The sequence below is a fragment of the Triticum dicoccoides genome, chromosome 2A (genome assembly GCF_002162155.2).
Source record: "Triticum dicoccoides isolate Atlit2015 ecotype Zavitan chromosome 2A, WEW_v2.0, whole genome shotgun sequence".
Classification (NCBI taxonomy): domain Eukaryota; kingdom Viridiplantae; phylum Streptophyta; class Magnoliopsida; order Poales; family Poaceae; genus Triticum; species Triticum dicoccoides.
The window spans coordinates 577,079,233-577,093,433 of NC_041382.1; positions in this window are offsets into that span (position 1 = coordinate 577,079,233).

Here is a 14,201-nt window from a genome sequence, read left to right on the forward strand (position 1 = left end):
ATTAAGGCCTCCTTTTAATAGACTACCTGAACAAAGCATTAACACATAGTGAATACATGAACTCCTCAAACTACGATCATCATCGGTAAGTATCCCGATTATTGTCACTTCGGGGTTAATGGATCATAACACATAATAGGTGACTATAGACTTGCAAGATAGGATCAAGAACACTCATACATGGATGAAAACATAATAGGTTCAGATCTGAAATCATGGCACTCGGGCCCTAGTGACAAGCATTAAGCACATCAAAGTCATAGCAACATCAATCTCAGAACATAGTGGATACTAGGGATCAAACCCTAACAAAACTAACTTGATTACATGATAGATCCCATCCAACCCATCACCGTCCAGCAAGCCTATGATGGAATTACTCACGCACGGCGGTGAGCATCATGAAATTGGTGATGGAGGATGGTTGATGATGACGATGGCGACGAATTCCCCTCTCCGGAGCCCCGAACGGACTCCAGATCAGCCCTCCCAAGAGGTTTTAGGGCTTGGCGGCGGCTCCGTATCGTAAAACATGATGATTTCTTCTCTCTGATTTTTTCTCCCCGAAACACAATATATGGAGTTGGAGTTGGAGTCGGAGAGGCAACAGGGGGCCCATGAGCTAGGGGGCGCACCACAGGGGGGTAGGCGCGCCCCCACCCTCGTGGAGAGGTGCTGGGCCCCCTGGCCTTCATCTTTTGCAGGTATTTTTCATATTTTCTGAAAAGTGGCTCCGTGAAGTTTTAGGTCATTCCGAGAACGTTTGTTTCTGCACATAAATAACACCATGGTAATTCTGCTGAAAACAACGTCAGTCCGGGTTATTTCCATTCAAATCATGCAAGTTAGAGTCCAAAACAAGGGCAAAAGTGTTTGGAAAAGTAGATACGTTGGAGATGTATCACTGGGCTGCTGCCCCGAGCGCAGCTAGCGTTGCTTTGGCCACGGTGGAGGCTGCGGTGGAGGCCGCTGGGACAACCGCAACCCCCGCTAGGGCTTGCGTGACTAGCCCCGCAAGGGTGGCTGGCGTGACCAGCCTCGTGATGGGGCCTGGCGTGATCAGCCTCGTGAGGCCCATCCTCAGGGCAACGTTGGCCTCCCACCTCTATCGCTGCAGCCCAGGAGGAACGACGACAACCAGCAAGACAAGGGCCTGGGGGCTATCATGAACCTCATGTGATTGCTTGCATCCTCGGCAGTCCTCAGGAAGCCGCCTCGAACCGCCTCTTCAAGCAGTTCTCTCGTGAGCTGAACGCAGCCCTCCCGAAGCTCAAGGCTATGCATCCCCTCAAGTGGTCACAATATGCCATCACTTTCGATTCCAAGGACCACCTTAGGTGTGCGGCCACTGCTGGCGCGCTCCCCATGTTGTGCGCGCCCACCATAAAAAATGTTCAGTCACCAAGACCCTCGTCGATGGCGGCGTCGGTGAGGGAGTCCTGGGTTAGGGGGTGTTCGGATAGCCAGACTATACCTTCAGCCGGACTCCTGGACTAAGAAGATACAAGATTGAAGACTTCGTCCCGTGTCCGGAGGGACTTTCCTTGGCGTGGAAGGCAAGCTTGGCAATACGGATATGTAGATCTCCTACCATTGTAACCGACTCTATGTAAACCTAACCCTATCCGGTGTCTATATAAACCGAAGGGTTTTAGTCCGTAGGACGACATAGACAACAATAATCATACCATAGGCTAGCTTCTAGGGTTTAGCCTCCTCGATCTCGTGGTAGATCTACTCTTGTACTACCCATATCATCAATATTAATCAAGCAGGACGTAGGGTTTTACCTCCATCGAGAGGGCCTGAACCTGGGTAAAACTTCGTGTCCCTCGCCTCCTGTTACCATCCAGCCTAGACGCACAGTTCGGGACCCCCTACCCAAGATCCGCCGGTTTTGACACCGACATTGGTGCTTTCATTGAGAGTTCCTCTGTGTCGTCGTCGTCAGGCTCAATGGCTCCTATGATCACCAATAACGATGCAGTCCAGGGTGAGACCTTCCTCCCCGGACAGATCTTCGTCTTCGGCGGCTTCGCACTGCGGGCCAATTCACTTGGCCATCTGGAGCAGATCGAAAGCTACACCCCTGGCCGTCAGGTCAGATTTGGAAGTTTAAACTACACGGCTGACATCCGCGGGGACTTGATCTTCGACGGATTCGAGCCACTGCCGAGCGCGCCGCACTGTCCCGACGAGCATGATCTAGCTCTGCCACCGAACAGTTCCCTGGAGGCCGCACCTGCATCGGCTTCGACCCTTAATTCGGAGCCAACCGCGCCGATCGAGGATGGGTGGTTGGACGCCGCCTCGGGGGCTGCAATCCCAACGGCAATTAAGCCGAACACCAGCCCCGCACTCCGCGAGACTCGTGACTCCAAGGAGCCGGACTCCTCTCCGGACCTCGAACCCTCCGTGCCCCTGCCGATTGAATCCGATTGGTCGCTGATCATGGAGTTTACTGCCGCGAACATCTTCCAACACTCGCCTTTTATCGATATTCTGAAGACACTAAAGTCTCTCTCTTTATCAGGAGAGCCCTGGCCGAACCACGGTCAGCAAGGTTGGGGTACGGACGATGAAGAAATTCAAAGCCCACCCACCACCCACTTTGTAGCCACTGTCGACGATTTAACCGACATGCTCGACCTCGACTCCGAAGACATCAACGGTATGGACGCCGATGAAGGAGACGATGAAGAACCAGCGCCTATTGGGCCCTGGAACGCCACCTCGTCATATGACGTATACATGGTCGACGCACCAAAAGATGACGACGAGGAGCGGAAGGACGCACTGAAGGCTTGTTCCCTCGAAAAGCAGTCAAAACGGCGACGCAAGCGCCGCCCCAAATCCCGCCTCGACAGAAATAGCGATCACACAGACCTAGCGCTGGCGCAGGGCGAACCGCTGCTGGACAACGGCAATCCGGATAATCAAACCGAACAAACAAATTCTATCAAGGATAATGATCCGGACGACATAACGCCGGACAGGTATCTGGAGCAGCAGACTGCCCGTAAAAGGCTTGTTGCCACCACGAGGAGTCTGAAAAAACAGAAGCAAATGCTCAAGGCCGTGCAAGACACACTCCAATTTAGATGGAGTAAAATACTCAACACAGCAGCAAAGTACGGCGACAGTCGCCCCTACAAGAGCTACCCAAAGCGGAAGCTGCTACCCTAATTCGATGAGGAGGCCTCAGACCCCCCACAACCAAATATCAAAGCAGCCACTTGGTCGGATAGACGACCCCCCTACCAACACAGAGTGGCATACAATGCCGCTCACCATACAACACGCAACCAATGCGAGGGCTCGCACCCAAAGGACGGTGCAACAAGATCCATCTATGGACCACGCAAGCACACCCCAACATACAATGCAACACAACAAACATCCAAACAATGCGGTACACCCAGCTACAGGGGTGCCGCACACCCCCTATGTTTCACCGATGAGGTGCTGGACCACGAATTTCCAGAGGGATTCAAGCCCGTAAACATAGAGGCATACGACGGAACAGCAGACCCTGGGGTCTGGATTGAGGACTACATCCTTCATATCCATATGGCTCGAGGAGATGATCTCCACGCCATCAAGTACCTACCCCTCAAGCTCAAAGGGCCAGCTCGTCACTGGCTCAAAGGCCTCCCTGAAAGCTCTATTGGAAGTTGGGAAGAGCTCGAAGACGCCTTTCGGGCAAATTTTCAAGGGACTTATGTCCGACCTCCGGATGCGGACGATTTGAGTCATATAACTCAATAGCCCGGAGAGTCAGCCCGAAAGCTTTGGAACAGGTTTCTTACTAAAAAGAACCAGATTGTCGACTGTCCGGACGCCGAAGCCTTAGCAGCTTTCAAGCATAGCGTCCGTGACGAATGTCTCACCAGACACCTCGATCAAAATAGGCCGAGAATGATGGCCGTATTAACAAACCTCATGACCCGCTTTTGCGCGGGGGAGGACAGCTGGCTAGCCAAATGCAGCACCAGCGACCCCAGTACATCTGAAGTTAGAGATGGAAACGGGAAATCACGGCGCAACAGCAATAACAAATGCCGGAATAAAGAAGACAGCACGAAGGGCACGGCAGTAAATGCCGGATTCAAAAGCTCTCGGCCAGGCCAAAAGCCGCCCCCTAAAGGCACCAGGGACGAATTATCCAGCCTCAATAAAATTCTAGACCAAGTATGTCAGATTCATAGTACCCCTGGTAAACCTGCTAATCATACCCACAGAGAATGTTGGGTCTTCAAGCAGTCCAGCAAGCTCAACGCCGTACACAAGGGGGAGGATACACCAAGTGAAGACGGCGACGAGCCCCCCAAGCAAGACACGGGGGAACAAAAGCAATTTCCACCAGAAGTAAAAACAGTAAACGTGTTACACGTAATCAAGGGAAAAACCAATGCGGTACTCCCAGGAAAGTATACCCAAGTGCCTATCACTACGAAGTCCTGCCACTGGTCATCTCAACCGATCACTTTCGACCATCGCGATTACTCAGCAAGTATCCGACACGCAGGATGGGCTGCCCTAGTATTAGACCCAGTAATTGGCGAATATCACTTCACAAGGGTCTTGATGGACGGCGGCAGTAGCCTAAACCTAATATATCAGGATACAATCCGCGGGATGGGGCTAGACCCAACACAAATTCGCCATAGCAATACTACCTTTAAAGGAGTAACGCCAGGCCCAGGGGCTCGTTGTACGGGCTCCCTTCTACTACAAGTTACATTCGGCTCCCCTGATAACTTCCGTCGCGAACATTTAACTTTCCACATCGCTCCATTTCAAAGTGGCTATCAAGCACTGCTCAGACGCGAAGCTTTCGCTCACTTTAATGCAATACCACACTACGCCTTCCTCACACTCAAGATGTTCGGTCCACGTGGCATCATTACAGTGCACGGAAATATCAAGCGATCTCTGCGCGCCGAAGAGAGTGAGGCTTCCTTGGCCGTCGCACACTAAAGGCGCCCGGACAAACAAAAGCATCCAATAGGTCGTCAAGACCTCAGATACAACTAATCAAGTCCGGCGCTGCTATTTATATGGAAATAAGTGGTCACACCCCTATTTGTCAATACAAGGGGCTCAACGCGCGCAGACAAGTGGCAATTTCTTATCATCTTGAATTATACATGGTTTCTTTAAAAACTATCCTTTTGCACGACAACTTTTTCACTTAACTTCCTCTCTTTTACAGACGATCATCGTGCTACACCCGTCCAGGATACGGCACAACGGAGACACAGGCGCAGACGTGCAGCAGGGATCCGCTCCAAGGATTCTTTTCAGATTAAGACCCTGCGTAAACCTTTTTTACTGTCTCTTGTTGATACATATCCACCGTTGAGAAGGATGCTGACGTCTTGGCATGTGGCCACGCCAGAACAATGCACGTACCTGGACACATGGGGCTTCTTACAAAGGCCACTATTTAGGCCCGGTTTATACCACAAAGACCGAATACCTTAGGGAATGTTCGGCGTCGCGAGTTTGTCCCTATATGCATCAGCTCCGAATCATTGTCTTTGGTCAAATGTTGGGTTTGCCCGGCTCCTGTGTTTTGGTGCCTTACGTTCCGCCTTGCCGGCTAAGGTAGCACCAGGAGAACTACTGCGATTGTGCCCTGGTTCATCCGGATGAGCACCTCAGTAGAGAAAGCCGAAAACTGACTGTCATGATATAGCGTGAGACTGGTCAACCACTCGATGACCTGTGAGAATGTTAGAATTCCTCCACCTTAACGAAGGGCCGTTTCCCGGCCAGGCATGTACGCACCCCGAGATCGGGAGAGTGCGGAGCCACTAGGGGCTATCTAGTAGCCCCACTGTCAAACTCCTATGGCTAAGTGAAAGTGCTAAAGCATTATAGTCCGGTTGCCTCGCTCGCTCCGCTATCACCTCCTTAATAGGACCAAGATGTTGGGTTAAGTGTGAATGCATGTTTTTGCGAGCACCTCCACATTATATGTGTGAGGGTTGAAGCCGACGGCTGCAATCTTTCAGGTTATACACATGTATACATAAACGGCCGCCCAGGAGGCATCATATTACTTTCAGGCAAAAGTATAAAAATAGCCTTATAAAAATCTATAAAAGCATTTCGCTTACAATGAGATTACATATCACTCAAACATAATATTTTTTGAGCACTGGGTCTCTATCAAACGGGCACCCTCAAAAACTTCTTCAAAGTAGTGCTCGGCAGCCTTTTGACCTATAGCCGAATCCCGCGCTGCGACATTGGTAGCATCCATCTCCGCCCAATATGCCTTAACACAGGCAAAGGCCATCCGTGCGCCCTCTATGCACGCCGACCTCCTCATCGCATTAATGCGCGGCACCACATCAAGGACCTGCTGCACCAAGCTGAAATAGCTGTTCGGTTTTGACCTTCTCGGCCATAGCTGATCCACAACAGACCTCATAGAGAGTCCGGAAAACCTATTTAGTTCGGCCCATTCGGCTAATTGGTCAATCAATGAAAGTGGACGCTCAGGAGAATGGAATTGTCTCCAAAACAGCTGGTCTACTCCATGGTCCGTCTGACCCTGGAAGTACTTGGCCGCATCGGCAGCACTCGCCGCCAAATCCATATACACATCCTTCGAACTCCACAGCCGATCCAGAGGGACATATCATGGATCTCCGAATTTCCTCCGCAACATAAAGGATTTCCCAGCTACAATATCCCCGGCTTCCCGCAGCTCCTCCTTCTTTTCCCTCATAGCAGAGCGGAGATCCTTTTTCGTCGCAGCAGCCTTCTCAAGGTCCGATGCCTTCGCTTGGTTTTCCTTTTCAAGAACCCGGCAACGGTCGGCGGCGGCTTTTAATTCTATAGCCATCTTGGCCATCTTGTCTCGGGTCTTGCCATGCGCGGCCTTCTCGGCTTGCAACTCTTCGGCTGCCTTCACAGCAGCCGCATTACCCAACCTCGCTTGTTCCTTGGCTCGGGCTAGTTCTGCCCGCAAGGCTTCAACAGTGGCAGCTCCATCTGTAGTCACAACATATTAAAGATACTGGCATCATGCTGCTCTTCCTATGTGGCATTTACTAGATATTCACACTTACCCTGTGCCTTGTCAAGCCTTTTGTTAACAAGCTCGATGTCGGCGTTTGTCGCATCCAACTGCCGCTCTAAATGGGCAAACTCGCTAGTCCGGCTAGCCACCGGAGCTTCCATCACCTGCACATAGAGGCAGTATGGTTATTTCCTGGGAATATGATCCTCTGTTCGTCGTCGTTTCCGTCGACAACCAGAGTCTCAGGGGCTACTATCTACACAGGGCACACCTAGCAGGTGCAGGATTATCATACATTCTTTTACGTACCTCAAAGCCTGTTAGTAGACTCATAAAAGCTTCATGCAATCCGCTTTCGGCGGATTATATTCTCTCCATCACCGTATTCATCATCACACGATGTTCATCTGAGATGGCCGCATACCCCACGAACTCCCTCGGAACATCCGATCGCGCACTAGACGGTGCCGGACTCTTTTTTCTGCTCTCTTCGAGAGCCGGACACAGGGAGCTTCGGGGGTCAATGGGATTATCTTCTGACCTCACCGGACTCGGAGAGGCCCTCCACGATGACACTTCAGGGTCACCCGCTTCTGGAGTGGAGAAATGCGGAGGAGGCGTTTCGCTCTCCATCATCTCTGGAAGAAGATCCCCCGAAGATGAGCTCATTTGAGAGGGGCTAAGGCCCGAACTGCAAAAATATATGCGGTGGTTATTTCCTCAAAAGAAAAAGATGGCATATCTGTACTATTAAAAGTATTTCGGGTCACTTACGACTCGAGGGAGAATTGATCCCCCTGCGGACTTTGTGCGGCAACAGCGCCCCCCAAGGTAGGACCCTCTATGGGAGACTTCTTCTCCCGTTTAGAAGCTTCGGCTTTCGAATCTCTGGGCGCAACCCTTTTCCTCTTCTGGTTGCCTTCCCTCGTGGAGACACTCGCTCCCTCGGCTAGAATGGGCAGCGTTGGGGGCCCGCGTCCGTCCGCATTATCCTCCATAGTATCTTCCTTCAAGGGCTCCGGGCAAGGTGCGGTCAGGAGCATCTTTTCCAATACCGGATTTTCCAAACCCTCAGGGAGGGGGCCGAACACAGAATCAACTTCGCCTTTGTTAGCCAGTCCTCGTCAAAAAGCGAACTCTCAGAAATAACTTTGTAACGAAGTAGAGAGAGTATGTTCCGCCGGAATATGCCTTACCTGTTCGGCTGTGCGGTTACTACTCAGGCCCACGTCCTTGGTGATTTCCATACACTCCACCTGAGGTTCGAAGAATGACTTGTACATCTCCTCGTGCGTCAGGCCGAGAAAATTCTGAACAGCACGCGGTCCCTCGGGATTGAACTCCCACAGGCGAAGAGGCTGGCGTTTGCAAGGCTGGACTTGACGAACCAGCATAACCTATGTTACCGCAACCAAACTAAAATCTCCATTGAAGAGACCTTGAATGCGGCCTTGCAGTATAAGCACGTCCTTGACTGGACCCCAGCTCAGACCTCTGCTGATCCATGACATCAGCTGTCATGGAAGGCCCGAGCGAAAAGCAGGGGGGCCGCCCACTTGGCACTTCTAGGAGCCGTGATGTAGAACCACTCCTGCTGCCACAATTCAGACACCTTTGGGATGGAACCTTTGGGCCACGGAGCTCCCGTCATCTTGTGTATTGAGGCACCTCCACACGCTGCATGTTGCCCCTCGACCATCTTCGGCTTCACTTCAAAGGTCTTGAGCCATAGGCCAAAGTGAGGGGTAACCCGGAGGAAGGCCTCGCACACGACAATAAATGTCGTGATGTGAAGAAAGGAGTCCGGAGCTAGATCATGAAAATCTAGCCCGTAGTAGAACATCAAACCCCTGACGAAAGGATCCAGGGGAAGGCCTAGACCTCGGAGGAAGTGGGAAACAAACACGACGTTCTCGTTGGGTTCAGGGGTGGGGACGGCCTGCCCTCGGGGAGGCAGCCGATGCAAAATCTCGGCGGTCAGATATCTGGCCTCCCTCAACTTCTTGATGTCTTCTTCCGTGACGGAGGAAGGCATCCATCGGCCTTGAAGGCTAGATCTGGACATGATTGGATGTTCGGAGCACCTGACCTGAACTTCGGGCGTTTGAGCTTAAGGTGGGGGAAGGATTCGATTGAGCACGGGAGGGAAAGATAAAAGCCTTGTCCCCTTTATAAAGAGGGTGAATATCAAGCGTCCTTTCCGTGTCCGTTTGGACTTGCCTATAATCTAGGAGTCCTAGAAGCGGTTGGTTTACCCACGCCTGTATTGATGAGAATCCCGGGATAAGGGGACACGATCTCTGCTTTAACAAGACGTGCCAAGGAAACCGCCTCACATAAAGCGCTGAGGTGGGATAATGAAATGACTCGGATAAAGGCTTGGCCGTGGTGTGTCACGCTACGGAATATGTCAGCAGATTAGATTGGTGTAAATATTATTCTCTCTATGGCAATATGTGGAAACTTATTTTGCAGAGCCGGACACTATATTTGTGTTCAAAATCTTCTACGAAGTATTTGGAGGAGGAACCCGCCTTGCAATGCCGAAGACAATCTGCGCGCCGGATTCGTCGTCATTGAAGCATGGTTCAGGGGCTACTAAGGGAGTCCTGGGTTAAGGGGTGTTCGGATAGCCGGACTATACCTTTAGCCGGACTCCTGGACTAAGAAGATACCAGATTGAAGACTTCGTCCCGTGCCCGGAGGGACTTTCCTTGGCGTGGAAGGCAAGCTTGGCAATACGGATATGTAGATCTCCTACCATTGTAACTGACTCTATGTAACCCTAACCCTATCCGGTGTCTATATAAACCGGAGGGTTTTAGTCCGTAGGACGACATAGACAACAATAATCATACCATAGGCTAGCTTCTAGGGTTTAGCCTCCTCGATCTCGTGGTAGATCTACTCTTGTACTACCCATATCATCAATATTAATCAAGCAGGACATAGGGTTTTACCTCCATCGAGAGGGCCCGAACCTGGGTAAAACTTCATGTCCCTCGCCTCCTGTTACCATCCAGCCTAGACGCACAGTTCGGGACCCCCGATCCGAGATCCGCCGGTTTTGACACCGATAGTCGGCCTCAACATCCTCTCCGTGGAGACCTTCGAGACACTCCAAGTGCCTTATGACCAGATCATGCCCACCAGGCCATTCTCTGGGGTGACCAACGGCTCCACCACTCCCTTGGGGCAGGTGCGCCTCCCTGTCACCTTCGGCAAGTGCGACAACTACCACACCGAGATGGTCGACTTCCATGTGGACCACATTGGCCTCCCGTACAACGCCATCCTGGGGTACCCCGCCCTTGCCAAGTTCATGGCGGCTACCCCACCATGGCTACAATGTCCTCAAGATGCCGGGGTGCAGCGGCGTCATCACTGTCGCCTGTGATGAGAAGGATGTGGTCTGCTCCCTTGAGCACACTTATCGAGCCACAGGAGGCGCGGGCCATGTGTGGCAAGCGTCACCCCGCGCGCCCTACCGACTCGGCTTCTGCTCCCAACGCGGGCGGCGAGCTGCGAGTCTGCGTCAACATTCTAGTCCTTGATGACCCACAAGTATAGGGGATCTATCATAGTCCTTTCGATAAGTAAGAGTGACGAACCCAACGAGGAGCAGAAGGAAATGACAAGTGGTTTTCAGCATGGTATTCTCTACAAGCACTGAAATTATCGGTAATAGATAGTTTTGTGATAAGACAAATCGTAACGGGTGACAAGTAATCTAAGTAAACAAGGTGCAACAAGGTGGCCTAATCCTTTTTGTAGCAAAGGACAAGCCTGGATGAACTCTTATATAAAGCAAAGCACTCCCGAGGACACATGGGAATTGTTGTCAAGCTAGTTTTCATCATGCTCATATGATTTGCGTTTGTTGCTTTAATAATTTGATATGTGCGTGGACCGGTGCTTGGGTGCTAACCTTCCTTGGACAAAACTCCCACTTATGATTAACCCCTCTCACAAGCATCCGCAACAACGAAAGAAGTATTAAGGTAAACCTAACCATAGCATGAAACATATGGTTCCAAATCAGCCCCTTACGAAGCAACGCATAAACTAGGGTTTAAGCTTCTGTCACTCTAGCAACCCATCATCTACTTATGTAGCGAGCCGACCCGAATGGATCAAGTCTCTGTTCTTAAGTGTCATCCCTGGATCGGTATGCTGACACACACAATACTTGAGGATTTATAACAGAGGTAAATCACATGTATAAAGTAACGTAAATACTATTACCTCAATCCATATAGCGTAAGTAACAACAAAGTTGAGGATTCCCATCAACACCAACGACAAATTTGAGTGTAGACATCGTAACCCTAATGTATCACTTACTCGTCGTGTGGCACCCTGGCTCAGAGAAACCGGAACGCCCCGTATTCTAGCCCAGAGATCGAGGAGAAGTCTTCTAGAATATGGCACTGCTTAGCATAGAACAAATGAGCTCTTTATTGCAATCTATTGGGTACAAGGGGATTACATCGGCACGGCGATGCTACACCTGCCACGGTTGCTCTATGCAAGCAGCATAACAACATGACGCAGCGGAATGACTACTGACAGCGGAACAACGACGAGGTGATGAACTCCATTCCGCAGGGATTCTGATTGGAACGCTTATCCTAGCGCGCAAACAAGGGATCCACGGCAAACAAGCAATCAAACCCGGCATGACCTGCAAACTGGCATGACACGCCAAGTCAGTAAATTGAATGTACTTGCAAGCTCACAACAACCAAAGCAATCAAGATAGACAACAACATAGCAATTACAGGTTAACAAGGATTACATGATACTATCAGATCAATTATAGCATGAACAAGATGATACAGCTAGAACAATACGAGCATGGCATAAACATATGATAATACTAGCATGCAACATGGTGATGCTATCATGCACCAAATTACTCTGTTCGGGTTACCTCGTAACCATCACCTGTATCACTTACATCACGGATATCACACAATCATCTCAGGATCCAATCAAGCTTGGTATTAACAATACCATAGTAATCATTTATGACCACAAGGAGCTTGACCTTTACCCTTGACTCTCGCATGACATCACAAATATCCATCAAGTTGGTACTCACGATATCACGGTGATCCTCTCACGATCACATAAATATCAACCAACTTCTTTCATCATTGAACCGGGGTTGTTATTAAGAACATCATTATTATTACTTTTGACCCATAGTGTGACCGACACGAACTGGGCCCATATCCGCGGGCACGGCTATCGATAGATTGAACACAGACTCTGCAGAGGTAGCACATTGTACCCACACCATAGAACCCATGGCCTCGCACTCCCATTTGGGTGGACCAACATCGCTCCGACAAAACAGATCTACTGCCATGACACTCTCCCAGCCACTCCGACCAACACCCCCTTTGGGTTCAGTCCTGGGTGGCCCGTGCCTACCAAAGGTCTTACGACCACCGTCGTGGCAAAACAAAAAGGTCTCAAACGGGGACAAAAGCGTGCAAACAACTTGGGCACACAAGGCTTATGTCGTCCTACCAGGCCAAGGTAGAGCCCGTGCATAACCTTCCCTCGTTGGAGGCACCGGTGAGAGGCATGACAATAGACTGCTAGGGCCCTGCCCATACCCAAGGCAAATGTGGTTGCACTGGTCAGCTCGATATGGTGGCACCATGACTTAGCCAACAGGTGTTCAAGTTCAATTAAGTCCGGTTAAACTTGAATGCAATACGCTGAGTCATATGAAAATAACAGGATGCAACTACGATGCATGAACATGATATCAAAATAAGCATGGAGGTGCAACATAATCAATGAGCATAACAACAACATTTAATCATTTATCCAGATGAGCATGGCATACTGAGGAGCATGAATATCACAACTAGCACACTACTCATAGCATGACATGACACTAGCATCAACAATAAATACCATGCAATAACGATAAAACTACCATGCAAGTATTTAATCAACTTGATGTAAAGAAACATGCATAACGACGGTACTCGGAACAGACGATAGTCATGCACCGAAGACCATCACCAACATGTACTACTACCAAACATGGTCCAATATTAAAGTAGTACTAGCATGAATAACATAATAACAGAGTGCAAGAAAACATAGCAAGACGGTAAACACTGATCCATAAGCATAACCGAAATACTTACAACCGTAGCAAAACAAACAAACAATTATTAAAGATTCAAGTTGAAAACCAATGCTTATACATGGCTATCATGCGAATGGTGGTTGTGGATTGCCTGGGGATGGAGAAGGCTCTGAGAAGAAGTCTGGAATGACCGCGGGAGGAATCGCCGAAACGGTACTCCCACGGAGGGGCTGATTGGGCCAAGGGCAAAATGGTCATTTTTAGAATGTTGAAAAATAGTGAAAATGGTGGGAACAGAACGTACTCGACAAGACGAAGACGTGGGCGTTGGATTCACCTCGATCGAAGTTACGGATGAAAAGTTAGGAGGAGTTTTCTACTTGGGACCTATCTGCAAGAAAAATATTTTCAAACATGGCCTGGACAGAAAAACTGAAAGCATATTTGAGCGAATACGTTTCCTTTAAAGGAAAGCGCACTTCCAGCCGCAGTTAACACAGAATACACTTTTCGTATTCGAAAACATCTTCTAGGAACTGCGCTTCCACTTAACTGACGTGGAAGTGCCGGGGCCGGGCTTATCTCGCTGACGTGTGGGTCCCACGGGGCGGGGCCCGTCACTTGTCCATGCTGGCCAGGCAGGGTTAACGCGGGGCCGGCTCCGGGTCAATGACGTGTGGGGCCCGCGGCTGACTCTGTCTCCTCCCTCGTTCCTTCTTCTTCCTCCCGCGCTCGAGAGAGACAGAGGCGAGGCCGGCCGCCTCGACGGTGAGTCCCGGCGACTCCGGTCATCTCCCGCGGACCTCGGCACACCGGCGTGTTTGGGAAGAGGCGGCGCACCAGATGGCGTAGGGCACGACCATCGAGGAGCACTGAGGCGAGGGCAGTTTCGAGGACGGCGGATGGCGGCTACGGGTGACTATGGGTCTCGTGGCCAGAGGCCATAGGAGGGAGGGGCGATGGGCAGGGGATGCTCACTGTGGTCTGAGTGGTCCTCAGCTGAGGTCAGGAGGGAGGGGGAGGGCTTGGTTGCCACGAATTTTGGGAGGG